Below are 26,859 nucleotides of genomic sequence, written 5' to 3'. Positions count from 1 at the left end.
CTATTATGAAACGCCGCTGCATTGTTGTCATCGGGTTTTCAAGAGGAAAACAAGTTTCTCCAAGGCTTAGATCCCTCCACTAGCTCCCCATTTATACTAGGGTTCTTCAAAGCTTTGACAATTGAAAGCAAAACTTTTCACCCAAAAATTCAGAGTGTGTGGACTCTAAATGTGTGTGGTACCCCATGAAACCATCATTGGACTCTTCCAACTAACGTTTTTCTTGTCACCCCTAAAGCGAAAGCTGTGACCTGTCGTTGCACATTGTTCTCCATCTTTGGAGCCAGACCTGGCCTTTTATTCAATTACCTCCTTTTTAAATGTATTTTTTTCAGTATAGTATCTTCACCTTTGCCAGGAAGTTAACAACATGACATAGGATGTCATTACATAATTAAAGTGGGATATGAAGCAAGGCGCAGAAGGTACTTCTAAGGCTTAACCTGAATGGCCTCCAGGTTCAGCATAGGCTTTTTACGCCAAGGAGTAGCAGGTTCACCTAGCAGTCACAGAGAAGCTGGGTTTGAGTCAATCATTTGCACTTCTTAACAATATGCCTCCTTCTCCTCATGCATATCAATAGCAGGCTTCCAGATAACCCCAGAGCCAGTTCCTGACTCTACTGTGTGCAGTAATGTGGTGTTTTACCTCTGACTATCCTTCACCTGGGCTTTTACCCGATGCCTTGGATAAGTAAAAGAGAACTACTCAGCTAGTGTGTCACTGTCGATATAGCTTTCAATTTTGTTGTGGTTGTTAACAAATCAACAAGCCATCAAGGTTTGATGTACAATCCAATATTTTGGACCTACAAACCATAATCAAGTGTTTGTTCATGTGTTCAACTCAATATTAATAAAGCATTCAGTATTATCAGCAGTGTCAAATGGGGGAACTTAACCCAGGGTGCATGGAGGAAACCCACCACCATAGTACTCACTTAAAATTACAGTCTACAGGCAATCAGGGGCAGAACTTCTCTCTGAGTTAGAGATACAATATATTGGATGGGCACAAAGTGCATCCTTTGTTTTAGTATCCGCACATTTTCCAGCCATCTTTGCCCTTCCCTATTTATCTCACCAAGAGGTAGTTGGGTAATGGAAGTTACTAAACTCCAAGGTCCAGATTGATGAAGGTGTTGCATGGGTGCAGTGTCACAAAAAGTGATGCAAACCAGTGCAAAGGTTTGAAATAAGATTTACTTTCCTGTGTAAATGTTAATTTACACAGAAAAGTAGCCCTAAAGTAACTCATAGTAGTGTACTTTGAGGCCAAGGAGGGATTCCATGGATGGTGCATGGGTGTTTCCATGCAGCCACCAGTGTTTTTTTAATATAAATGGGTATATTACCAAGGGCCGGCGATACAATTATCGCCGCTTTAGCGTCCGTTTTCAAGGCGCAAAGCGGCGATAATTATATCGCATTTACAAGGACACGCTAGCGCGTGTTTCCTTGACTTGGCTCCAGTTTTTCACACGCCTCGCATCGATAATGAGATGCAAAGTAGGTGTGGCTGTGAAAACAACATGGGAAAATATCGCGAAGGCAGCTTCGCGATATTAACAACGAGGCGTAGCGATAATTTAAATCGCGCTAACTCTGCCTTAACTCAGGAATTTAACGTCTGTTAAATTCCTGACTAAGGCATACCTAACATGGGAGGTGAATTGTGGGGCTAAGGCCACAGGGCCTATCATCAAGCTTATCGCTGTTTTCCATGGAACATCGCTGGAAAACTAGCAATGTTCACTGGAAAACCCCGCTATCGCTGGAATATTTATCGCCATAGCGCTAAGCGTTGATAATACAGCGCTAGCTTGGCGATATATTCCAGCGATAGCCAGCGATAATTAAAAGCGCGCTCAGCGATTACTATCGCTGGGGCTTGATAATATGCCCCAAAGTCTCTTTACTAACTTAGGTAATATGGGCTGTGCTAAAAAATGAGTTCCTCTTCAAGGCAGACTTAACTTTTGAGAAACGTTTTTGTTTCTCAAAACTTTTTTAACTGCATATGTGCTGTCGTGTATATGCATCAAAAGTTTTAATCTATGGCTAAGCACAATATTTGATACTAGAAGAGTACCATTCCATCCTCTGTGCCATCTGTATGGTAATTCATAGATGAACCCAAATGCCATCATTCCCCATGTATGGAACCTGTTTTTTCAACATAATTGAGCCTAAACATTTTTTGGGTGGATTTATTGTTCTAAGACAAGAGAACATTTCTTGTCAATGTGTGCCTGCAAGTTATAAGTGCATTTATGCATTGCTACGTTTGTTGTCTAAAATAAAAACTTTTTTTCTGTGTGTGTAAAAATTTACTCCATTTTCAGCATTTTCTTTCAGTGCCCATCAGACGTGTCCATCAGGAAAAGCGATGGGTCATGACTGATTAAATTAATTTTGGTTAGACTCAGTATATAAATTTGCCTTAGGTGGATCTCCTAAAAATGTGGTCTAGGGACATCTCCTTGATGGAAACTATGTCCACTGGCTCTTGGCCTGATGAAGAGTTACTGAATACTCTACACACCAGTATGGTTTCAGTGGCCAATGGGACTCTGCCCATTTTGAGCCAATTTCCTTGGAGAGTTCTGTGTAAGCCTTAAGCAATCTTAAACCTGGCTCTCCTTCTGATCCTTGCTAACCTACTTTGCTAGCGTTAGAGGCTTGTGTAGTTAACCCATGGGCAAAAAAGGTGCTCAACACATCATTAGCATCAGCTACGGTACTAGCACTGGTACAAGCTAAAAATCTGCCCTTGTTGAAGAAACCATCTGTGGATCCAGAGATACAATCTAATTATAGACCTATTTCCCTGCTACTAGCCCTATCCAAAATACAGGAGAAGCATGACAATCAACAGCTCCCTCTATACATGGAGTCCAACAACCTGCTCCAGCTTAGCCAGTCTGGCTTTAGACCCCACTTTAGCACTGAGACAGCACTGATAGAAGTCTCAGAGTACATCAAAGGCACACTAGATGCTGGGGGAAAGGCTGTGCTGATCATGTTAGACCAATCAGCAGCCTTTGATAGGGTCCCCCACTCTAGATTCCTGGTACGCCTGCAGCCCATCATCATAGTGGGTCCAGCTCTAGATTGGCTTGCCTCCTTTTTGAAAGGCAGAAGTCAACACGTTTGAATTCCCCCCTTCTTCTCGGAAACGCGTGAGTTGTCAGTAGGAGTTCCCGAGTGCTCTGCTCTGAGCCCAACGTTTATTTAACAGATATCTCACCCCTCTCGCTCAGCTATCCGAAGCCCTTGGAGCTAAAGTTATATTGTATGCTGATGATGCTCAGCTATTGTTCTCATGCGGGAAAGAGGTCATTTTTTAAGAGCGGCTGATTAAAACCTGCCTGAAGGCAGCCTTTCACTGGTTGGCCTTACATCAACTCAAGTGCAACACTGAAAAAACAGAGATTTTTATTTTGGGAAATGCTTCCCCAGGCCCTCAGAGAGGCTTAGTTAAGAACTTAGGGGTCACATTTGATGATTGCCTGTGTTTTAGGTCACAAATTAAGTCTGCGGTGGGCACTTGCTTTGGTATTCTGCGGTCTATGGAAAAGTTCCTTCACTATTAGTCCCTCCCAGCAAAAAAGACAGTTATCCAGGCCTTAGTAACCTCAAGGTTGGACTATGGCAATGTCCTCTACTTTGGTCTGTCAGAGTATCTTTTGGAGAGGCTTCAGGTGGTCAAAAATGTGGCGGCTTGCTTTCTTGTGAATCTGCCAGTCAGAACGCATATCTCCCCTCAGTGCCCTTCACTGGCTTCCTATCAGAAAAAAGATCTTGTGTAAGGCTCTGGTGTTAGTTCACAGAGCCCTGTATCAGGCTGGTGCAATCTGCCTCAGCACTAGGTTTAGCTTCCATGTTCCATCTAGAAACCTGAGGTCGACTAATAAAGTGTTAGCAGAGATGCCTAGAATTTGGCGTGCTAGAGCGGGAGGCAGGTCCCTTGCTCATCTAGGACTAATAGCTTGGAATAAGCTATCGCTTGAGCTCTGCGCCATAAGTAACATGACAATGTTTAAAAAAAAGGCTGCAAAACATTTTTTTTGTCCAGGATAAGAACGTTTACATATACTTTCACCTCTGACCTGTGCCTAGCACCAGGAAACTCCTTGGAGTAGCTGTGCATGGTATAAGTTGCTTTCATTCATTCATGTACGCTGGAGAAATGTGCAAATCGATGAACTGTTATTGAACACCAAACTGATGAATATCAGGGCAAGCTGTAAGGTGGCAAAAGATCTACTGTGAACTTACTATGGTTTTACAGCCCACCCATTGCTGACCATCGGTTGGCTGTATTGTCATTCTCATTTGCTTGCTTCTAATTCGATGGCTTGCTTTCATGTTTTTGTGTGGTTCCCTCCCCTGGAGCATAGCCCCTTTACCATCCTTTTGATTGGCTGACTCTTATACTTCCACTCTCTCTTGTGTGCTTCTCCCGTCTTATCCTGTGCCTCCTTGTGCCCCCGTGTTGCTCACTCCCTCATCTACTGCTTGCTTTCTATCTTGTGCTCTTATTCAACGCTTCGTGTTCCATTTGTTTCTCTATTGTGACCTTCTCCCATGCCCCATGGTGTTCTCACCCTTGTATGCTGCTTTTCCTTTGCTCTCTACTTTTTCCTTAGCTGCTGTCCATTTTCTATTTCTAACTTTTGCACTGATCTGGTCCCAAATAGGTAAACAAAAAAGGTGAAAAGGCACTGGTGTAATTTTCTGTAGGCATGTGCGTACAGAATGACGTGATCGACAACAGTGGTTGCATCTTGGCACCTTTTTTCTTCTTTGTTTTTGCCAAAGCTGTACAGTATTATTAAAGCCAATAGCTCCAAAAGGCCAAAAGGCAAGGACAAGACTGTTGGCTTTGTCACAGCTTGTTTTTGAATGGCATATGAAGAAGAAGTCTGTGGGACCTTGAACGTTTGCATTTTATTTCACTTAGTGCAATAAATGATAGAAAACCTAGAGTGTTTGCAGTAAACAAGGCAGAGCGCGAACAATCAAAGCCATTAACATGGATTTTCTTAAGTAACATTAGGATGTCCGCAAGGAGCCACAGAGAATGATTGTAGACTATTTCTTGCGACACAAATTCTCCAGAAACCTTCCCCAGCAGGAAGAGTGATGTAAATCTGATTAAGGAAAGGTTTATTGTAATGATCATTTGCAGCCATATCCGAGCCAGCCATCTTCACTTCAGGGCAGTGCTATCAATTGCATCCCAATAGGGCCCCAGGGCACTTAGGTGCTTCTAATGGGCGTACCGCTTATGTCAGCACTGGAGGCTGCAGCTGCCAGCTTTCACTTGTTAACTGATGAAACAAAAGAATTGATGCGGCAGCTCAGAATCAAATCCATTATATTCAGAAGGGAGAGATACCCATTAACAGGCCAGGTGAAAAGATTGTCAAGATTCAGTGAACTTACCCCCTTATCTGTGAAATGATGCCTACTTTCCCGATTACTTAGAGATAATCTTCATTACTCCAAGTCCTAGTCTTCCTTGTTACAGTCCTTACATATGTGGGGTGACAACTACACTCACATAGGTATCTGAGACACGTGAGGTATTAATGTTTACAGTCCTACAAACCGGTAAATTGGTGAATGTAGGGCTTGACATCTTGTGCAGTGTGTCTCTCATGGTGAGAGAATCCAGCAACTGCAGTTTGTCTCTATAGTCCCAGAAAACTTTTGGGACATCTAGCCAAATGCTGATCTTCTTGGTCTATGACATGTTCACCTCAGCACTTCACAATGGGATGAGTCTTCTTATAATTTTCACATTTATAAATTGATGACTGAGTATCGCTGGACAAGATGTTAGGCCAGGCTTGTAGTTTAGTTGATTCATTTCTTTTTGCACAAACATATGCCAGGAAAAATGTAAGCTTCACAACACCAATCATACGTGTAACCAGAAATAGGCACGTGTGACTGGTGTTATGAAGTCATACAAGCAAGGTAATCTAAGAATATTTAAGCACAGAGCACACAAAATAAACCATACTATTTTGAGATTAATCTACAAATGTATCAACGTGCTATTCAGTATATTAGTATTTTGAGCCCAATTCAAAAAGTCATTTTCACTGGTGAGATCAGCTGAACCGGAAAATGGCTTGATTTACGCGTGTAAGCATTTCACAAGATGTGATATTCCATACATAAACGTATATACTCATGTGCAATATTACCCCATCAATCATGTGATTTCTATTACATTTGAAAAAAATGTCTTACGTTCTGCAAGGATGTTCTTAAAATTTTGTGAACACTAACAACTTTTGCGAATTGTGAATATTCATAAAATTGTCAATGACTTCTTCCCATCCCGGAAACTATTAGAGATGGACTGCAGTCAAGGGCGGAAGTAAATCCCTTTCCAGAGTGGTATTGGGCATGGAATGCCCAACAATTTGTGGCAATGAGTGGGAGGAGTTTCTGCATATGAGGTTTATCTTGATAAACTCTAACAAAGTTAGGTTAAATCTCTTTAAAGGGTCTGTGGTAAATGTACCGTGTGAACTACAATTTGGGCAGTATCACACCCCAAACACCTCCCTGAAGCTACGCCCCAGCTTGTCCCACCTGAGCCTCGTTGTTCTCCCTGGGAGCTCATGACTATAGTCGCGTGCAACACAACAGCCTGGAGTCTCTGCCCAAGGATCACTTTTATTAAGGGCCTTATTTACAATTAATGGGCATAGGGCAGCGGCTCAAGTCTTTTTGCTGCGCACCCCGACGCCAATTCGAAAGGGCAGTAATGCACTGTATATACAAGATACGATTCATTCATTTCCTCTCTGCCTGTGCTGGTGCACAGGCAGAAAGCACACAGTCAATGTGTAACCCTCAGCCAATGCGCTGAGGGTTACACATTTACTGTGTGCTTAAAACAAAAAGAAGACTCCATGAGAGGGTGGCTGAATGTTTACCTTGCTTCTGATTGATCAGACAAGATCCCAACCTGGCTGGGGCTTTTACTGCAAAGGTGGTAATTGTCATACGACTACCCTTAAAACTCAGTTGCGCATACCACAGGGTAGAAACGTCAACAGTTACTCCCGCTCAAGCCCCACAATTCACTCAGCCTCAAGAAAAGCAAGAAATAAAAGGACTGAGAAAAATATAGAATTTTTTTTAGGGCAGATTTTCTTTTTATTCCTTAATTTTTGTATATTTCGAGTACACTTCTTGTAATATATGACAGTGTCACTCATATAACCTTGTTCACTTGATTCACTTTAGTTCTATGTCACTTATGTGTTGAGATTTACAAGAAATGGCAGCCATGAAATGAACTAGTAAATACTACACATTGAAAAAATGTCTTCCTGTATGTTCCATGTAAAAGTCTTAAAAGAATGTACTAGACTTTAACTTTGCTGATTAATTCTTTATATGTACTAAGCAATTGGTTTCTCCCCAACAGAACCACTTGTAGTTGTTTCTTGTTAATACCCAGGTTCTGAGGGACACTGAGCTACCCCATTCAATTGGTTAGTGAACTAAGAGGCAAGTAATAGTCATGTAAAGCCTAAACTTGACCTAGATTCTAACAATAGATTAAACAACATTATAGTCCAGTAGGTCACACATAAAAGGTGCTTATACAGCGCACATTCTCAACTCAAGCATTAAAAAGTACTCTAGTATGTGATATTAAAGAAAAAAGAGGCTCAGTAAAATAACACATACTAAGGGAAGCTGGTATTGATACCAGGCTATCTGATTACACGTTTTGAAATTCAGCCACCAGATCGAAATTTTTGTCTCTGCTCTCTTTTCTGTTTTACATCAAAGGTCACAGTTAGTTTTTATTATCAGCACAGTCAAATAACTGACACATATAGAGCCCCCACCCCCCCGAAGCTACGTCCCTGGATCTGAGCCAAGCGAAGATTGACAAAGTCTCCATCCAATGGGGGAAAGAGGCTGGTTGTAGAAAGGCAACCCCTGAGAGGCGAAGACCCACAGCTCACTTTTTGTGTATTGGGAGCTGTATGTTTGTAGCTGGAACGTCAACACCCAGACCTATAGAAAAAAAATCTGAAACAATCCTTCTGAGGATGCGTACACAAAGTCCGCAGCCATGCTAAGACCATCATCCTACGAAACCTTCAAGAAGGAAATGAAAATCCTGCTCTTTCAATATCATTTCCTCCTATCAGATGTCCTACCCAGCTGAAATTCTACTGATCACAATACTCAAACTAACTATTCAATTTAATATTGTGTACTTATGTTAATTAACATTATTTTGTCTCCCCCATATATAATGGTGATTTCTGTTTTACATTGAACTTGTGTCCCATGTTTTTCAAATGATATATTACAAGTTTTGTTTCAGGCAACATGAAACTATGTAAAGCTATCTGTCACCTTATTAGGTCTGGTTTACAAAACTCCATTAAATAAATAAATAACTAGAACATGGTGGTACCCCAAGATTTTTGTATCTGCTAGTTATTGCCATGTGTTGAGATTCAGAGCCACTGAAATCTTGTGATTCTGTGGCTTTGGTAAATTCCCCATAATGGTGGATTTCTGCATATGATACATACCCTACAATCTAATGCATTTTCTGTAGCTGTCAACAAAGAATGTTTCTAACTCTGCCAACACTAAAGTTACTAACAGCGCTGCATATAAAATACAACCCGGCTCTTGAAGATTCAGATATCCCATTCGCCAAAATATAAATCCCGTAGGGTATAATGGGATTTGGATTTCGGCAGATGGGATATCTGTCACAGCTGTGACTGAGTAACCCATCCGCCAGGATCTAAATCAGTCCCTTAGTCACCCACCAGCAGTTGAATGTTGTGGCCAGTCATTAAAGAGATACAATTCTGACTTATTTGGTGTTAAAACCATAATATGCAATAGGTCCTATTGGAGTAATCAGGCACTTTTGAATTTGGTCTTCAGCAGGAAACAAATACCCTCTGTATGTAAATGGATTAGAAAATGGATTAAAATACTCTCCATCCTTTCTCATGAAATGGTGTACATCAAATATCTCAGCATGGTTTTAATGGTAAGTTTAAATGATTAAAAGATCAGGAAACCAAGTCCAGGAATATTGGCAAGGCCCTGCTTAATTATTCATTATGCACTTGTATTCCATTGATTGGTTCTTCAACGGATATCTTTATTTTACCTTTTAAGATTTCTTTCACTGTTGATGCCAACTCAATCACAAAGCAGCAGCCGTCTCAGAGGGAAGGCAGAATATAGTCCAACCATTTTGCGCATCTTTTAGTGGCTGTTATCTTCGGTCGTAATGTATCGTGCTGTGAGACAGGAACATAACTAAGCACAATATATATAATGTTCTGCACGTCTGTTTTTGCCAAAGAGTGCTTCTATGGGCACATACAGCTAAACCTACCTAGAGCTAATTTCTATCTTACTTTTTGAGCACAGAAATAAATATTGGTCATCATTCCTGTTTTGGTTTACCACTGTGGGCTGTGGTGTTATCGCTATATCCTCAAGGCTATTTCATCAAGGATAATCTATCCCAGAGGATGTCAACAAAGGCATAGTAAAAGGCTTTCAAACCATTCAAGATGTGTTTTGAGGCTGCAGTGACTTGATGAGAAAAATGTATCCCTTACTTCTTAGCTGTCCTCAGGTTCTTCGCATCGGTTATCCACCCCGCGTGGCCTCCACCCAGGCACATGCAGGTTATTCTTATAGCGGTACAAAAGGGGGTGGTGATGGACGGAGCATCAGAACCAATCAAACACTCACACCCAGTCAAGAGATCTGGGTTTAATCCATCACCGTTCTTTAGCCCACTCTGCCACCCCAGTTCAGACATGGCCATATGCAAATCAGTCTGACCCTGTTCCTCATGGGAACAGTCCAGCCCGAACTGCCAAGCCATGTCTTCACTGGACCGGAAACAAGCTTCCTAGGACCGCTTTCTGTCATTTCAGCCGTCTTCAGCCAGGCTTGCTTGAATCCAGTGGCAAAGTGAGCAAGGGACTCAACGTCTGAGCTTACCCTACCAACTTATGGCGAACAAAGCGGTACAAAAGGGGGTGGTGATGGACGGAGCATCAGAACCAATCAAACACTCACACCCAGTCAACAGATCTGGGTTTGATCCATCACCGTTCTTTAGCCCACTCTGCCACCCCAGTTCAGACATGGCCATACGCAAATCAGTCTGACCCTGTTCCGCATGGGAACAGTCCAGCCCGAACTGCCAAGCCATGCCTTCCCTGGACCGGAAACAAGCTTCCTAGGACCGGTTTCTGGCATTCTGGCCTCCACCCAGGCACATGCAGGTTATTCTTATAGGTCCTGGCCTCTTTTATTCATCCCATTGTCCAGGCATATTACTCTCTCTCTGCCATCACCATTGTTTAATGCTTCAACTTGTTTATCTACATCTGCAACGTGCTCCTTTGATGACAAAGCCTTGATGCACTTGTGATACCTCCCTCTTGAGTTGTGCAAGCCTGGAACCTTGCTGAATATATCTGCTCTCAAAAAGTGAACATCAAATATTTGTTAGTGAACCAAATACATCAATAGGTTGTGGGCAGTTCATTTGGTTGTGCCATGTGTTTTATTACCCATTCTGGGTGCATGTGATAGAATTTCATGTTGAAAGTATTTGGTTGTTACTTTTACTGTTTCCCAATAGGAACCTGTTGCCTTCACTGAATCTCTGATTATAAGGGGTCTTTTGTTGACAAAAGCTACTAAGTTAAAGACTGTCTGATTGTGAAGGGGAAAACGAACCTTGTTGATCTTTGAAAACGGTATCACATTCTCTGATTTTACATCGCGGGTACCTGGTTGCAGTTTTAGTTTCAGAGGCTGCTGTTGGAATGTTGTTTCACTGTAAAAGAAAAAGGTGCAGTTTGTGGAAACGATCGAGGTTTGGAAAGATAAAGTTTAGTTTCTAAGACTGCAATTTTCACAGATTCGTTGAAATATAGTCTTTGTTCGAAAGCTTTTGTTGTTTGCTGTTCAATTTTTAATGAAGAAGCATATATCTGTTGTACTTGTCTCTACTAATGTATTGAAAACAGGTGGGTCTCATGTCGTGGAGAGCCTTGTGTGCGTGGGTGAGGAGTCTGAACGTGATCCTCTTGCTGATGGGGAGCCAGTGCAGGTCTCTCAGCTGGGGAGAGATGTGGCTGAAGCGGGGGGTGTCCAGGATAAGTCGTGCAGAGGCGTTCTGTATGCGCTGGAGTCTTTTCTGTAGTTTGGCTGTGGTTCCAGCGTAGAGGGTGTTTCCGTAGTCCAGTCGGCTGGTGACGAGGGCCTGGGTGACCGTCTTCCTGGTGTTGGTGGGGATCCACCGGAAGATCTTTCGGAGCATGCGCAGGGTGTTGAAGTAGGATGACGAGACGGCGTTGACTTGCTTGGTCATCGTGAGGGAGGAGTCCAGGATGAAGCCCAGGTTGCGAGCATGGTCCGTTGGCTTTGGAGCGGAGCCCAGGGCAGGGGGCCACCAGGAGTCGTCCCAGGTGGAGGGGGATGTTCCCAGGATGAGGTCTTCCGTTTTATCTGAGTTCAGTTTCAGCCGGCTGAGCTTCATCCATCCCGCGACGTCTTTCATTCCTTCCTGGAGGTTGGCTCTGGCTGTGGCGGGGTCGTTGGTGAGGGAGAGGATCAGCTGGGTGTCGTCAGCGTAGAAGATGATGTTGAGGTTGTGTTGGCGTGCGATGGCTGCGAGGGGGCTCATGTAGATGTTGAAGAGGGTGGGGCTGAGCGAGGATCCTTGTGGGACGCCGCAGATGACTTCGGTGGCCACGGACCGGAATGGGGGAAGGCAGACTCTCTGGGTTCTGCCGGCGAGGAACGAGATGATCCATTCCAAGGCCTTTCCTTGGATCCCGATGTTGCTGAGGCGCTGTATCAGGGTGCGGTGGCATACGGTGTCGAAGGCTGCTGAGAGGTCCAGGAGGATGAGGGCAGCTGTTTCCCCGTTGTCGAGCAGGGACCTGATGTCGTCGGTGGCTGCGATGAGGGCGGTCTCGGTGCTGTGGTTTGCTCGGAAGCCGGACTGCGAGGGGTCGAGGGATCCGTTGGTCTCGAGGAAGGTGGAGAGTTGTTTGTTGATGATCTTCTCGATGACTTTGGCCGGAAAGTGGAGGAGCGAGATGGGGCGGAAGTTTTGAGGTCCATGGGGTCCGCGGTGGGTTTCTTCAGGAGGGCGCTGAGCTCGGCGTGTTTCCAGCTCTCTGGGAAGGTGGCGGATGCAAAGGAGCTGTTGATGATGTTCCGGAGTTGGGGTGCGATGATGGAGTCGGCTTTGTTGAAGATGTGGTGTGGGCAGGGGTCGGTTGGGGAGCCGGACTGGATGGTGTTCATCGTGTGGGTGGTATCTTCGGTGCTGACCGTCGTCCAGGTGCGGAGGGTGGTGGTGGGGGGTGCCGGATCGGTGGTAGGGTGCGCGGTCTGTGCGCCGAAACTATTGTGTATGTTGGCAATCTTGCGGTGAAAGAACGAGGCGAGTGAGTCGCAGAGGTCCTACGAGGGTGTGATGTCGTTGTTGCAGGCGCTGGGGCTGGAGAGCTCTTTGACGATGCTGAAGAGTTCCTTGCTGTTGTGGGAGTTGTTGTCCAGTCGTTCTTTGAATGTGGTCCTTTATGTGGTGCGGATCAGTTGGTGGTGTTTGCGGGTGGCGTTCTTGAGGGCTGTCATGTTTTCTATAGTCTGGTCATGGCGCCAGGCTTTCTCGAGGGTACGGCAGGTTTTCTTGGAGTTTTTGAGGTCGTTGGTGAACCAGGAGGCTTTCTTGCTGCCGTGTCTGCTGGGGGGGGTTCTTCAGTGGTGCAAGGTCATCGGCGCAGTTGGTGAGCCACTGTGTGAGGTTGCGGGCTGCTTCGTTGGGGTTCGTCGTGTTGGTGGGGGGGTTCTGGCTGAGGGAGGTGGTGAGCTGGTCGGCGGTGATCTTGCTCCAGCTTCTGCGGGGAACCTGTTGAGGGTGGTTCTCCTGAAGTTGAAGTGGACGCAGCTGTGGTCTGTCCAGTGCAGTCCGGTGGAGTGGCTGAAGGAGATGTGCTTGCTGGAGGAGAAGATGGGGTCAAGCGTGTGGCCGGCGATGTGGGTGGGGGTGTTCACCAGTTGCTTGAGTCCGAGGTTGGCGAGGTTGTCCAGCAGGGTGGCGGTGTTGCTGTCATTGTTGTTCTCCAGGTGGAAGTTGAGGTCTCCTAGGAGGATGTAGTCTAGGAGGTAAGGGCGTGCGGGCTGACGAAGTCTGCGATGGCTTCGCTGAATTGTGTGCGTGGTCCCAGAGGTCTGTACACGAGGGTGCCTCTGAGGGTGGTCTTGGGGTTGGTGTGTATCTGGAAGTGAAGGTGTTCGGCGGCGGTGAGGGTGTCGTCAGAGTTGGTCGTGATTTGGATGGTGTTTCTGTGGACGATGGCGATGCCTCTTCCGGCTTGGTTGACGCGGTCCTTCCGGGCGATCTTGTAGCCATCCGGGATGGCTAGGGCGATGTCGGGAGCTGAGGAGGCGTTCATCCATGTTTCTGTGAGGAAGGCGACGTCTGGTGATGTTGTGTCGAGAAGGTTCCAGAGTTCGATGGCGTGCCTGTGGATGGAGCGGGTGTTGAGCAAGATGCACTTGAGGTGGTCGTTGCTGGAGCCTGGCTTGGTGGGTGCGGTGCAGGATCGGGTGCAGGTGAAGGTGCAGGCGTGGCAGGTGAATGCTCCGTGGGTGCGTTTCGGGTTGGCTTGGTGGCAGGCTGGCTGTCGGCCGGTGTTGAGTGCGTGGAGGGTGGCGGCGTCGTATCTCTGTCGGGTTGGCTGGCTCCGGTGGGGTCCAGGGGTTCTGGCGCTGGGCGCGGTCCAGGCGTGGACGGGCGTAGACGGTCTTGCCTTTGGCGCGCAATCAGCATGCCCGCTGCACGTGGCCGCTGCGCGTATGTGCGGTCCCCGCCATATATGGCGAAGTGGGAGGGAGGAGCAGCTGGGAGGCAGGAGCGGGGCGGCGAATGGGGAGCGGGTGCCAAGAGAAGGGGGCGGGGCCGCAGGAGAGCAGCGGCGGGGAGCGGAAGGGGGGGGTGAAAAGAGCGGGAAGACGGAGCAGGAGAGCGAGGGCAAGCCTGGGCAAGCCTGGGCAAGCCTGGAGAGCAGGGGCCTTAAGGAGAGGCGGCAGCAAGAGAGGCTAAGAAGGCAACAGAATCTGGGCACACGGGGGCCATGCGGAGTGGTGTGACCGGGTCAAGGGTCACCTCGTGGGTTGGGGGTGGGAGCTTTTAGATATATCAGTACCTTTCAATCCCTTGAGAAAAGCTTATTAGAGGAGAATGAATCGTATTGCATCCTTCAGGGCCTGTCTTTGTACCATAGATACAGTTTCAAGGGCATATAAGGCCATTTAGGTATACTTGGATCTTCACTCAGCAGATTTTCTTTTTTTTAGTGCATCTATAAAAATTGCGAATCTACAAAAAAGAGCTTCTTTTTGAATATTTTTGGGCATATCAAACCTACATGTTGTGAGACTAAGGAGCAGATTTAGATTTTAACAGAAGGGCTTCTTCGTCAAAAACGTGATTATTGAGTGCATTATGTTCTATGGCATTTGTAATAGGACAGACGAGCTATCTGGCACATTTGTGATGGAGGACCCATCCACCAACTTTAAATTAGGCCTTACAGCTTTTTACCCCTAATAGAAGACCTGAATCACTTCTGCTTCCTGAAACAAGAATGATTCTGGGCATTTTCACTGCATGCGGCATCACAACAGCAGAGACAATGGTCTTACCCTTTCTCACCTGGAGTTGCCTCTCTGTTTCAGATCTCTTCTTTTTATGGGGAGCAACTCTTGCTAGCTCTGGGCTGGAAAGCTGGTTGTGTCCTCTCACCCTGTTGCATTCTCTGTTTTGAATATGGATAATCCTTTATCCCTTTCCAAGCAGAACATTTTTTTCAGGTTTTTCCCCTCAGGGTTCTATAATGGCCTGCCTCTGGGCTACTAAATGTCAATTTTCCTTTCCTGTTTTGCTGGAACCTTCTTATTAGGGCACTGATTGTGTATAGTTATCATGTCCTGATCTCTCAAGCCTCTATTTTGTCATGGTATTGATATGATCTTCCCAATCATAGGGACAAATGCAACATTTGGCTGGAATTGCGCCACCAAAATGGAAGACAACTATAAGGTTCAAATCAGAGTACGAAAAAGAAACATTAGCTTCAATATCTGGTATTACATTGATTAAAAACATAGGCAAGAATTGGGGGAAAATTACATAACTGAAATGATTGTGACAAAATGTATGCTTTCAAGCTCAAGACAGGGTACACAGTTTATGCAGAAAAACAAACCATGCATACATTTTAGGATTAACATTGTAATAGCCTTCTTGTGGATACCATAAAAAAAGTAAATTTAGGAAGCATTGTGATGCATTAAGGCTCCGGCATAATTGTATATTGTGGAGGTGGAAGGCCAGGCGCAACCTGCACTGAAAGTGCTAAACCATTGTATTGGAAACTGTTTCTGTAAAAGGCACAATCTTAGAATGGACGTTGGACACCAGATCTGAAACGACTGTCCTTGGGTCCAAAGCAGTGTCCGTCAATTTGGAAAATGGCACCTCACCATACATGTGCTTCCACATTCTCTGACTCTTCAGATCACTCAAGCCCAGTCCCTATTTTCAAACACCACCTCCTCGTGCAAAAAGGCCACCAGAAACAAAGGGGGGCGGGCAGGTGGAGGGGAGCACGGGGATGTTAGTAGAATATATTGATAGAAAAAGAACTAACCTGAAGCCACCGGCTGGCTCCCGCATCGCGTCGGGCCTCCTGTCCTCTTCCTGAACACCCAGCTGTCCCTGGGACAGACTCCCATCCAAACCCCGTGCTGCAGAGAAGCATGGGGATTGGCCTGAGCAGGCTTGAAAGACGCTGAGCTCAGACCAGGGAGTCTGTGGGGTTTCTCCAGCCCAGCTGTTCAATGCAGCCCGGCTGGAGGAATCCAAGTGGGCATGTGTGTTTGGCTGGCCTGAGACAGCCAGCCAACACACATATGTGCACTTGGGGAGTCACATAGCACTCCTCCTCCCCCTCCCATGCCTCGCCCCGCCCCTCCCTACATGGCTGGCTCAGAGCCAGCAAATTAAAATTAAAATGATGCTAGAACATCGTTTTATTTTTCATTTGCTGGCTCTGAGCCACGCAGTGGGTCGATGCTCCTCCGCCATTGCGGAGGAGCCGCCGCTGACTGCAAGGCCCATCTGGGTTTGCCACCAAGCAGTAACCTGTGACCAAATCATCTGAGCTACTCTCAGTTCCTCATAGCTATCCTCATTACCCCTCCCTTCTTCTCTTGTGACTGACATACTGACTAATGTATGCTTCGTGCAACACATCACCAACTCTACCATGGCATTTGTGCCTCACTAGGGGTGTCCAGGCCTCCTTATTTCCAACCCCAAACAACATGAATGTGAGACCACATTTGTACCTAGTGGATATCATTTGCTTGCAGTTATGTGAGTTACCATCCTGTCACAATGGCATTATGATGGGTCTACATTGAGTCAGGGGTGAAAGCAATAACGTGGTGTCATCGCTGATGATATCCATCTCACTATATAAAATCAGCTTTCATTCCTCACTGAGGGTGACATCCATTGTGAAATGGGAATAATGACAAATTTGACTGACAAAAGGAATGAGCGCGAGTTTTTTCCAGGCGGGTACGTCTTGAGTGAAAATCACAAGTGTCAAATCGAAACAGATGTTGGATTATTCACAAAAATTTTGGTTTTCTGAACTTTATTTAGTAAATAGTGAAGTAATCAATGAAGGGTTGTTTAATTAGTATCATTTGCACTGGCATCCTGCATTCTTTGACTCTAAGGCTTTTAACTAATATGAAGTGCTTCCCAAGTTCCTTCTAGGTAAGTAGGTCTGCACCACGATACTATAGAAATAAATTCTATGGATCTGCGTCCACTCAAGAACTCCAAAACAAACTGCCTGTTAAAAAGGGAATTCAATAAATACAATTAATTTGATACAGAATGAGAAAGTAAATGCTAAAGAGAGATGATATTGGCAAGGAATGAATGCAGGTGAGCGTATTATTTGTAAAGTTAGAGTATGTAATAATAACTTGTTTTTGTATACTGCTTCATACTGTACTTCTACTATTTCTGAGCACTGTAAATGGCGGATGTTATACATTTGAATTGCCAAAAATGGATGGAAGGCTGTGTTGGCCTCGACAGCATTTGAAATTGTGACTTGCTGGTCACACCAGATGCCAGCGGGAAGTAATAAATCATTGGCACATTGTATTGTATTGTATTCCAGCATTTACATAGCCATAACTATCTCTATTTGGGCCACTACATCACTTGCCTACATGGGCACAAGCTACACCGTGAAGCGTATATGGTTGGAAGGGTGTTGTCTTTCATTTTTGATGCTGTGTGAGAAGTGTTTCCACGTTGTTCATGATGACTAAAGAGGTGCGGTTATCATGCGTTGGGATGCAGTGCTTAGCAGTGTGGTGGATGAAGAGGTTTGTTTAAAGTTTTTGGCCCTGGGCAATCATAGTTAGAGAAAGAAATGGAGAAGGAGAATTACTGGGATGGGCTTTGTTTCTATCACCCCATGTCTGAATGTCATTGTGAGATGTAACTATCACAGTATATAGATAGCTGGTGGCCTAGTTTGAGTCCACCAGTTGGCCATGAGTATGTGACAGATCTCTTCAGTTATTCCTTGCCTCTTCAGTTGGTGATGGCTGGTTTATGGGTGGAGGTAAGAAGCAATCCATTTTAGAGCATTTTGACGTATTCCATGATGATGAAGTATTTTGTAGAAGTATCACCTGATGGGTAAACATGGCTGAATCACCTGAACTCTCTTTGGTATAACTAATTTTAACCCTGAGTATTGATGGTCTGCATGGGGCTTCAATAGTGCAAAGCCAAAGACTGAAGGGTTAAAGGGAAATGTATGCCTATTATCCCCACAAATTAAATGAGTAAATAGAGAGTCATGTAGAGATTTGAACCCTATCAGAAATAGTGTATAAGAAAGATGAAGGACAAATCACTAAGGAGGACCTATGTTCGATGTTTCAAAGCCTTTACAAAGAATAGAAAGTAGATCTGAAGCAGGAAATGGTGGAAATGTTCAAATATTTCACAGAAAGGGACACTTCCTTCGAACAAGATGTAGCCAGAGAGCTTGGATTTGTAACAAAATTGAAAATACCCTAATGGCCGATCAGACTATGAATGATAGTACGAAGGCAATGGAAATCACTGTACTAACCTTGCAGAAGTGTAAAGATATAGAAAATCTGGCCCATCAGGACAATGTCAGAACTAGGGATGTCTCGGAGGAGACGGACATTGGAGAGCATGTGCAACTCATCTTCACTCAGATTTTAGATTTCAAGGAAGGAGAATTGATGGGTGTTGAGAGGGTCCACGAGATCAGTTCTAGACAGCAGTGGTCCAACAAAAGACCTAGAGATATTGTAGTTAAACTGCCCTCGTATTGGAAAACAAATTACTGACAAAGCAAGCAAGATGGAAGAGTCCTTTTCTGTTGCTTTGTGGCTAGGCTTGAACCATATAAGTATTCCACATATATAGTGGCTAAGACCATCTCATTCAGGAGGAATTCTGACAGACGCTTTGGGACAAAGAGGTCTCAGGACCAAGTCTCCAGTTGGAATGGAGTGAATGTAATGAAAAAGAAATGACTTACTACTCACTACTGCCCCTGACCATTATTAGCAATAAGGCAGCCTACTAGAACAGGAGCTCATGTCTCAAGGTTCCAAGAGACAGATGGGTGACCTATCAGGCCAGTCACATGTCTTTGATGATCTCACAGAGTTTTGAGGAGGACTCATCAAGCATGATCAACATTGTCCCATGGCCATTAAGTAACTCTTCCATACCTAATTTTCCAAGTCCAAATACACCATGACCCACAATCACCAAGCAGGCAAACTGATTTTTTGCAGTGTGTAATGGCAGAACCGCAGCCATTTGCTTCCATTCCAAGGTTTTGAGGAAGAGTTTTTAGAAGCTGCCTAGATGTACTGGTTCTCTGTGAGCAAAGGCTAACTCATTAGGAACCATGAGCCCAAGGTTAGTGACAATACCAAGGCTCACAATTCCTGCTCCATGGATCCGGAGTCTCTTTTATGGGGAAGGCAGTTGTGGCACTCTTCTAGTAGATAAAAGTAAATCATAGAATCTGACATTGCAATGTCAAGTTGGTGCCACTAGTATGACTTGATATGATGGGCTGTCTCTGGTATTCTACAGAAGTGACTGCATCGGGAAAGATGGATGAAAGTTACAGAGAACACCTCTATTAAGTTAATCATCAAGCCACCCTTCAGGAACCGTGGCCCCTGCTCACCCAGGTTGCATTAAAATTCAGGTGAGTGACAAATAAGTTACTTACTCTTGGTAAATACATATTATTTACTTTGTGAATCTTCCCAGGTGTCAGATTGGATCTGGAAAGTCTTGTAATAGCTTCTGAGCATCAACAGGTGCTGCCACTAGATTCGTAGTAACTGTCCTGCCTCCAGACATGACAACACAATGACACAATAAGGAACAACCCCAACATTTTGACATCAATTTAAACATTAAGCAATTAGAGCTCTGAGAGTAGCTGACAATGTATTACCACTGGCAGTATGTGGGAACACAATTGGGAACTTGTTCGTAAAAATTCACAGGAAGGAGGGTGGGTGGTCCAGAATCTACAGTTTAGAGTATCCACCACAAAGGGCACTTCTGCATGTAACTTATACTTCTAATGGGTACATCTTACAGCTCAGTCATCACCTTGTGAAGCAATACATAATCTATGCCCCCTTAAAAAGGTGGGACTGGTGAAGGGACTTTACAAAAGACATATCCTGCAGAATCAGACACAATGGCCCTCACTATGAACTTTGCCCACATGACTGTCTAACAGACGTCCAAAGCTGAAATACCACAAGGCAGAGCAGTGGATTTTGCTCTAGTGCAGTGAGGACTAAGACCCTAGGGAGGCCCTTTTGGTCATGGCATATTTGATGCAAAGGACAATCCATTTGGAAATGGATAGTCTGCGGACCTACTTTTCGTTTTGGCACCCAATGGCTGATTATCATCATCAATATAGGAAGTAATGGATCTAATAGATCCAACTGGTGCGGCCTCTCCTCCCTTTAAATGGATGTGGAAGAGACAGGGGTACACTAGTGTGATAGACTGCTGCACATGGAAAGCTTTTCGTAGAAAGGATGCACAAGTCCTAAGCACTAACTTGACAGGGAAGAAGGTAGGCTACTGAGGCTGAGCTAGCAAAGCCCGCTGAGACGATGTGCACAAGTGACGGCCTATGAGGAATACATTCTTCAGAGTCAAGATTCTCAGGGTACAACTATGAAGAGCCTCAAAAGGAACACACACTAAGAATGTATTACGTGTTTTATAAATTTGAACATGAAAGAAAAGGAATCAGAGTGACTAATGTATCTCCTTTGTGACATGACAGAAATAAAGAGCAGAGATTTAATGAGGGTCTGCAGGGACAGAGAAACAACTAAAATAAATGGATGAGACACCAAACAAAGGGAGAATGTGAGAGGTGGGCTGGATAGATTTGGTGGTTGGATTACCATTAAAAGGTAACAAGGGGAGGCTTGTGTATACTAAAAAATGGCAAAAGAAAAAGAGATGAGGAAGGACAGAGATAAAGAAAGATAGAGAGATTGGCATGTTGGATAGGGGGCTCTGACAGGTTTAATAATATGAGTGGTGTGTGGATTTCAATCAAATAACGAAGGATGTGGGTGATGTTGCCTGTGCAATGAAGCATGGAGTGAGGGACACCCTTTGGCATGAGCAAGCTACACCCTATCCCAGGCCGCCAACCTTCTGAATGGGGCATGAAACTGTCTGCATTAAGGTCAAGCAAATAGCAGCGCACCTCTCACCCGGCTCCAAGATTACATTTAAACCACTTTAAGAATTTTTTCATACTAAAGGTGCTGTTTCTGTTTGTTTATTTACAACACATCCACATCTTTTTTTCCCTTCCCACCTCCTGGCTTTAGACACCAACATCTTCCTCCACCCCACCATAACTTGGCTGTTGTATGGCAGAGCTAAGCTGTGGTTGATTCAGGTGAGCTGGGGGAGGAGTGGAGACATTTATTTTCAGAAAGTCACTTCATATGTACTCAGATAGGAACTGAGATGGGAACTCAAAAGCAGTGGCGGCTCCTCCACTATGGTGGAGGAGCGTCACCGCCACTGCTTTTGAGCAGTGCAAAGTAAAGGAAATATAAAATGATAATAACTTTGAGCTATTATCATTTTTGGTTTCCTCTGCGGGTGGATGGGGCTGCTCTGCTCTCGGAGCAGGGCAGAGGAGGAGTGGTTTGCCCACTCCTAAGTGCGCAATGATTGTTCGGTCAGCCATCTCGGGGCGCCCAAAACGGATGTATGATCGCACATCGCAAACGATTCCAACGCGTGCTTTTACCACGCGTCAAAAACATCGCAAAGACCATCACACCGGCATTTTTAACAACGCACGGCGTTTCAATGCCAATGCGGTGTTTCCTATTGCCAAGTACAATACATCGCACACTGCAAAAGCGCACGCCATTACAACGCATATGTGCAGTCCTACCACAGTTTCAGATTGTTTTTTCCAAAATGCGTGATCCCGCCTCTAACCCCCGGCCCCCACTGCCCCCCCCGTTCCTACGACGCTAATTCTTTTCTATTTTTTTTTTACGTCAATAAATTCTAAAAGTGAAAATCATACCTTACCTGAATGTTTCCTTCACATTCCTAGAAACTTACTGGGGGGGTATAAAAGCTGTCGGCCACCGTGTCTCCATCCATTTGTGACTCCATTGCCCAGGTGACCAGACGTGACTTCAACGTTCCCGTGCCCAGACATCCGCCATATTCTGTAAGTTTCAGCTAGTAATGATTGAGCGTTTAACCCGCTCTTTGCAATCGGTGATTGTAGGCGATTGTAAATAAACTAATCTTGTTTTTGTCTTCCCAAGGGCTTGCCTTTCACTGACATATTGCCGAAATTCATCAAACTTCTTCCGCCGATGTTTTTCTTCTAATCGGTAAGTACATGCCCCCAGTATCCAGCGACCTGGCCCGACCCTACCAGCGCCAGCGGCTGAGACAGTGTGTGCAGGGCCCGTCTGAGTCTCAAGAATAAAGGGTTGCAGATTGCGAATATGCCTGTTTTTGATATGTGTCGTCTGATCCAAAGTTGTTGGTGCACATAACAGGCCTATACGGGCAGATTACTAGCGTGGTTTTAACGGCGTTTGGCTTATTAATAATATTAATACATACAACTATGGGGGACTTAGGACTTGAATGATGGATTCGGTAATGTTGTGATTTAATAACAAATATGCATGTACATGGGAGGCAAACATTGTTCCATATGGTGATTAAGCCTGTTACATTGTGGGTCACGTGTGCATTATCAAAACACAGTCATTCTGAATATAGTTGTAGTATGCTCTTAATTGCTGAAAGCGCTGCAACTCCTGTGTCCCGCCAGTATTAGAGCCTAACTCAATAGCTCTAGTTTGTTGTCACAGGCAGATACAGTGTTGAGCCGGATCCAGGGTCAAAAGAGGACTGATACAGTCATTTCAGCCTGGGCCCTGTTGTTTACCTTGTCTGGCTCACTGCGTCCCCTCCATGTCACATGGTATCAGGCTCTCTTTGCTTACAGTTAGGCTGTAATGTGTGAAGTTTCTTATATTAATGTTTCCCTCCTATTCATTGCTTGATTTTGCCAGTGGGTGTCATTCATAGTGGTTGAAATGTCACTCTTAAATATGAACATGTCATAAATAGCAATTGGTGTGTTGACAGTCTTATGCTAAGTTGTGATATATGCAGCCAGACTATTGCATCTAAAAGGTTGTGACTAGGTTACTGAGTCCCTCCAACATTTCACAAACAGTTGTCCTGCAATGTGATCTCCATATTTCATCACAGCTACCTGCTTTACATATCTAACCAACGATGTGACCCACTTTTTTTAAAGGCGACAAGGTAGGTGTGAGTTGGATGAGTGGGATAGGATAGGATAGGATAGGATGGGTATTTAGTCAAGTGTTTCACATGGGGTGACCCATCTTGCCCAACATGAAACACATACTGAAATGTTGGTTATTTTGACTTAATGAGTCATATTGTGTTTTCCTGCATCAACTTGTCTGTGTTTTTAAAGTACTATATTTTTTTCCCTTTTTTCCCCAGCTAATGTCTGGATCAAAGATGGTGAAATACATCACCTCAAGCAAAGGAAACCGGCTACTAGAACATAGTGGTTATGTGTATTGCAAAGAGCGAAATTCTGAACCTCGGTGTCATTGGAGGTGTGTGCAATACTACTCCACTCATTGCAGAGGCAGAGCGGTTACTCTGGGTGACTCTGTTTTAAGAAGCACAGACCATAGCCACTCTGCCTCTGCAACAGCGATTCAAGTGAGAGAATCTGTTAATGAAATTAAAGAAATTGCAGTCAACTCTAATGAACCGTGTGGTGCAATTTTAAGGGAGGTAGCCCAACATATCCCTGAACATGTTGCAACAAGTATGCCTAGTATCCCAAACTTGCGTAGAATTATACAACGTAAAAAACAGGCATGCAACCCTAAAAGAGTTACCCCTCAAACATTTTCCGATATATGTATTCGTCCGCAACTGTCTGTCACTGTTTGTAATGAACCTTTCCTATTATATGACAATGAAAACGACCAAAAGCGCATTTTAATCTTTAGCACCCCCAGAAACCTTGTTAGGTTGGAGAACAGTGAGGTGTAGATGATGGATTTGATTTGATTTGAAGTGTTATTTGTAAAGCGCGCGAATGCCGTGCCGTGGATGGTACATTTAAAAGCATGCCCCACCCTTTCACACAAATATATACAAATCATGGGTACTGTAACAACACAGTTGTCCCCTTGGTGTACAGTTTGCTCCCAGACAAACAATCGTCCACGTATAGTGAGCTTTTATCAGTTGTAAAATCCAAAACCTCTGGCAAAAGTCCTCGGAAAGTTATAGTGGACTTCGAATTGCCAATGATGAATACTATAACTAAATTGTACTCTGAGACAAAACTTCAAGGTTGTTTTTTCCACTTTTTTAAGGCCTGTTGGTGCAAAATACAGAAAACATCTCTAATTTCAGATTATGTCTCTGACAGCAAACTGCAAAATTGACAGCTCTTTGTTTTGTTCCTCCTGAAAGTGTAGACGAGTTCTACACCTCTATTACTGAGTCTGATTACTTTACGTCAAATGAAGAGAAATTGGCACCTATCCTCAGTTATTTTGAAGACACATGGATTGGCCATCTAAGCAGGTCAGGTCGCAGGAGGAAGCCACGTTTTCTTGTGGACTGGTGGAACTGCTACTCGACCTGCTTAGAGGGAGGAGCAAAGACAAATAATGCCATCGAGGGATGGCACAACTCCTTAAACCACTCAATAGGCAAACCGCACCCTAATTTGTACAATTTTTTGGGAAGTTTTGGTTAAGGAGCAAAGTTTTCAAGAAATGCGCATGTCTCAATCTTCGACAGGTAGTCTTAACCCACGAATTTCACATAGAACTAAGGAAATGTCGGCAAGACTATTGGCAGCATTACAACTCTTTAATGTATCTGTGGCTTCAGACTACCTTTGTAGCCTGGCCCACATACTGAATTCCTATGTGTAACTATTTTAGTACTTCCCTTGTAACATACATAATGTAACACTTGCATCTTACCTTATGAAGCGGCCTGCAAGCACCGTGTAAGTGAAGTTCATAAGTATAGTAAATAAAGTACCAAACGGTTGCACATCAAATCATTGTAACTGAAGCTTGTCATTATTAATGCCATGTAATACAGTGACGATGATTTTTTTTTTAAATGTGTAACCTTCATGTAAATAAAAATTTTAATAATGTAATACAGTGATGAAGAATTTTCTGTTACAATGTGTAAATTTAATTTTTGCCAACATATAAATAAAAACTTAAAAGAATCCAAACCTTGTACTTGCATTTCCTGTTAAGCCGTGTGTTAATCATACGTGGCACATGTATGGGTGACCTTAGGGCAAATAAAAATGCCTCTTCAAGGGATATGTACACACCCCAGCACTAAAAGATTAATATTGATGCTGCTGTTTTTGCTGGTGCCACTCCCTATCATTCCCTTGAGCATGCTCCATCCTGTTGGCTGGCATGCAGCCAACTGAAAGACATATGTAGACATATGTGTAGTCAGCAGTATGCGCCCATCATTCAGATGCATGCTTGGCCCAGCATGTGGGTGGCTGCAGACTGGAATGGGCGAGTATTCACTTGGCAGGAATATGCTGTAGGCCACTTTAGCTTGAATAACCCTAGTCTAAATGTTCCGGGCAGACAGCAGGCACTAGTTGCTGCAGCAGAATGAAAAGTCAAGCAATGAAGCTGTTTGGGCCTAGTAACATCTGTGGTGAGCACCGCAAGTTCATGTCTGTTCTGCGCCTTGCACTGCAAGCTGATGTCTTTTGATGAGCGTTAAGAGCACCACATAAGAGCACAACAATGTCACACTTGTGTGCGCCGAGCTGATGTGGTTGAGCGTTAAAGTCGAGCACCACAATGTCACACCTGTGTGCGCCGAGCACATGTGCTGTCTGGGCGGAATGAGCGTGAAAGTAGAGCACAGCGTTAAAGTAGAGCACCACAATGTCACACCTGTCCACATGCAAGCACCGCAAGTGTGCGCCGAGCACATGTGCTGTCTGGGCGGATGAGCGTTAAAGTAGAGCACAGCGAGGGGGCGTGGTCTGCACGCAGCCAAGATGGCCGCTCTTTTGTGAGCTCCGGCGCACCTCAGAGAAGCCGCCCGATGTTTCGGCGCTTGGAGCTCTTGTAGGTTGGTTCCTGCTTCGGAGGTCGGAGGCGGAATGTAGCGGGACTGCGGAGACGGCGCGTGGAACAAAGGTACGCTGTCATCGATACTTCCATTCTTACTAAACACGGCGGTGAAGGAGGGTGAGGCACTTCGTCCAACAATGACTGGATTGCTGTTTTCTTTTTGGGATGCATTGCTTCATATTCTGCGGAACACATTGAACTACAGGTATTCTCTCTGTGTGGCCGGTGGCTCTGGATGCGGGATGGGTCTGAGTAATTTACCCTTTATCGTTTTACTGCGCTGAACTCTGCTCTCCTTGAGGAATTTTCCATGCTGTACAAGGCTGTGTTCATCTGCCATAATTTTGCCTCATAACTTACGAACATTTCTCTTTATTATATGGCTTTTTGGTGGGTTTTTTTTTCTTTTTGATGCGCACTCTGTTTTGTTGAAACTCCTAGAGTGAGTATTGAGTTTGAAGGGCTTCAATTTCACTAAATACTATCTGGAGGAAGAACTGTTAAAATCCTTTGCGTGGACTGTGCGCAGGGTGGCGTGACGGAACGTTTGAGAGGAGCCCTGTTCGGTCGAACTTGCTTGCAGTGAGAGATCTGGCCTGGGAGGTGTGGGGCCAGCGGGGTTGTGGGATTGTGACGTTTCGTCATGGTCACTTTGGTGAGGATGGCGTAAGCGGTTCCTCCGCTCTGCTTCTACTACTATCTCACTGCTTCTCTGGGGCGTGTTTTTGGTGCTCCTCATTTTAAAGTTACGGTGTGCTGTGCTGTGTTGGAGCCTTTTCTCTTTCTGCACCATACTCGTTCTCCTCATTGCTGCTTCACTATCATCGCTGTTCAGCTTGCTGCCTCCCCTCGCCATTTTTTGTCATCATTTACCACGACTCTTTCA

The sequence above is a fragment of the Triturus cristatus genome, chromosome 7 (genome assembly GCF_964204655.1).
Source record: "Triturus cristatus chromosome 7, aTriCri1.1, whole genome shotgun sequence".
NCBI lineage: Eukaryota > Metazoa > Chordata > Amphibia > Caudata > Salamandridae > Triturus > Triturus cristatus.
Note: the sequence above shows the minus strand (reverse complement) of the source record.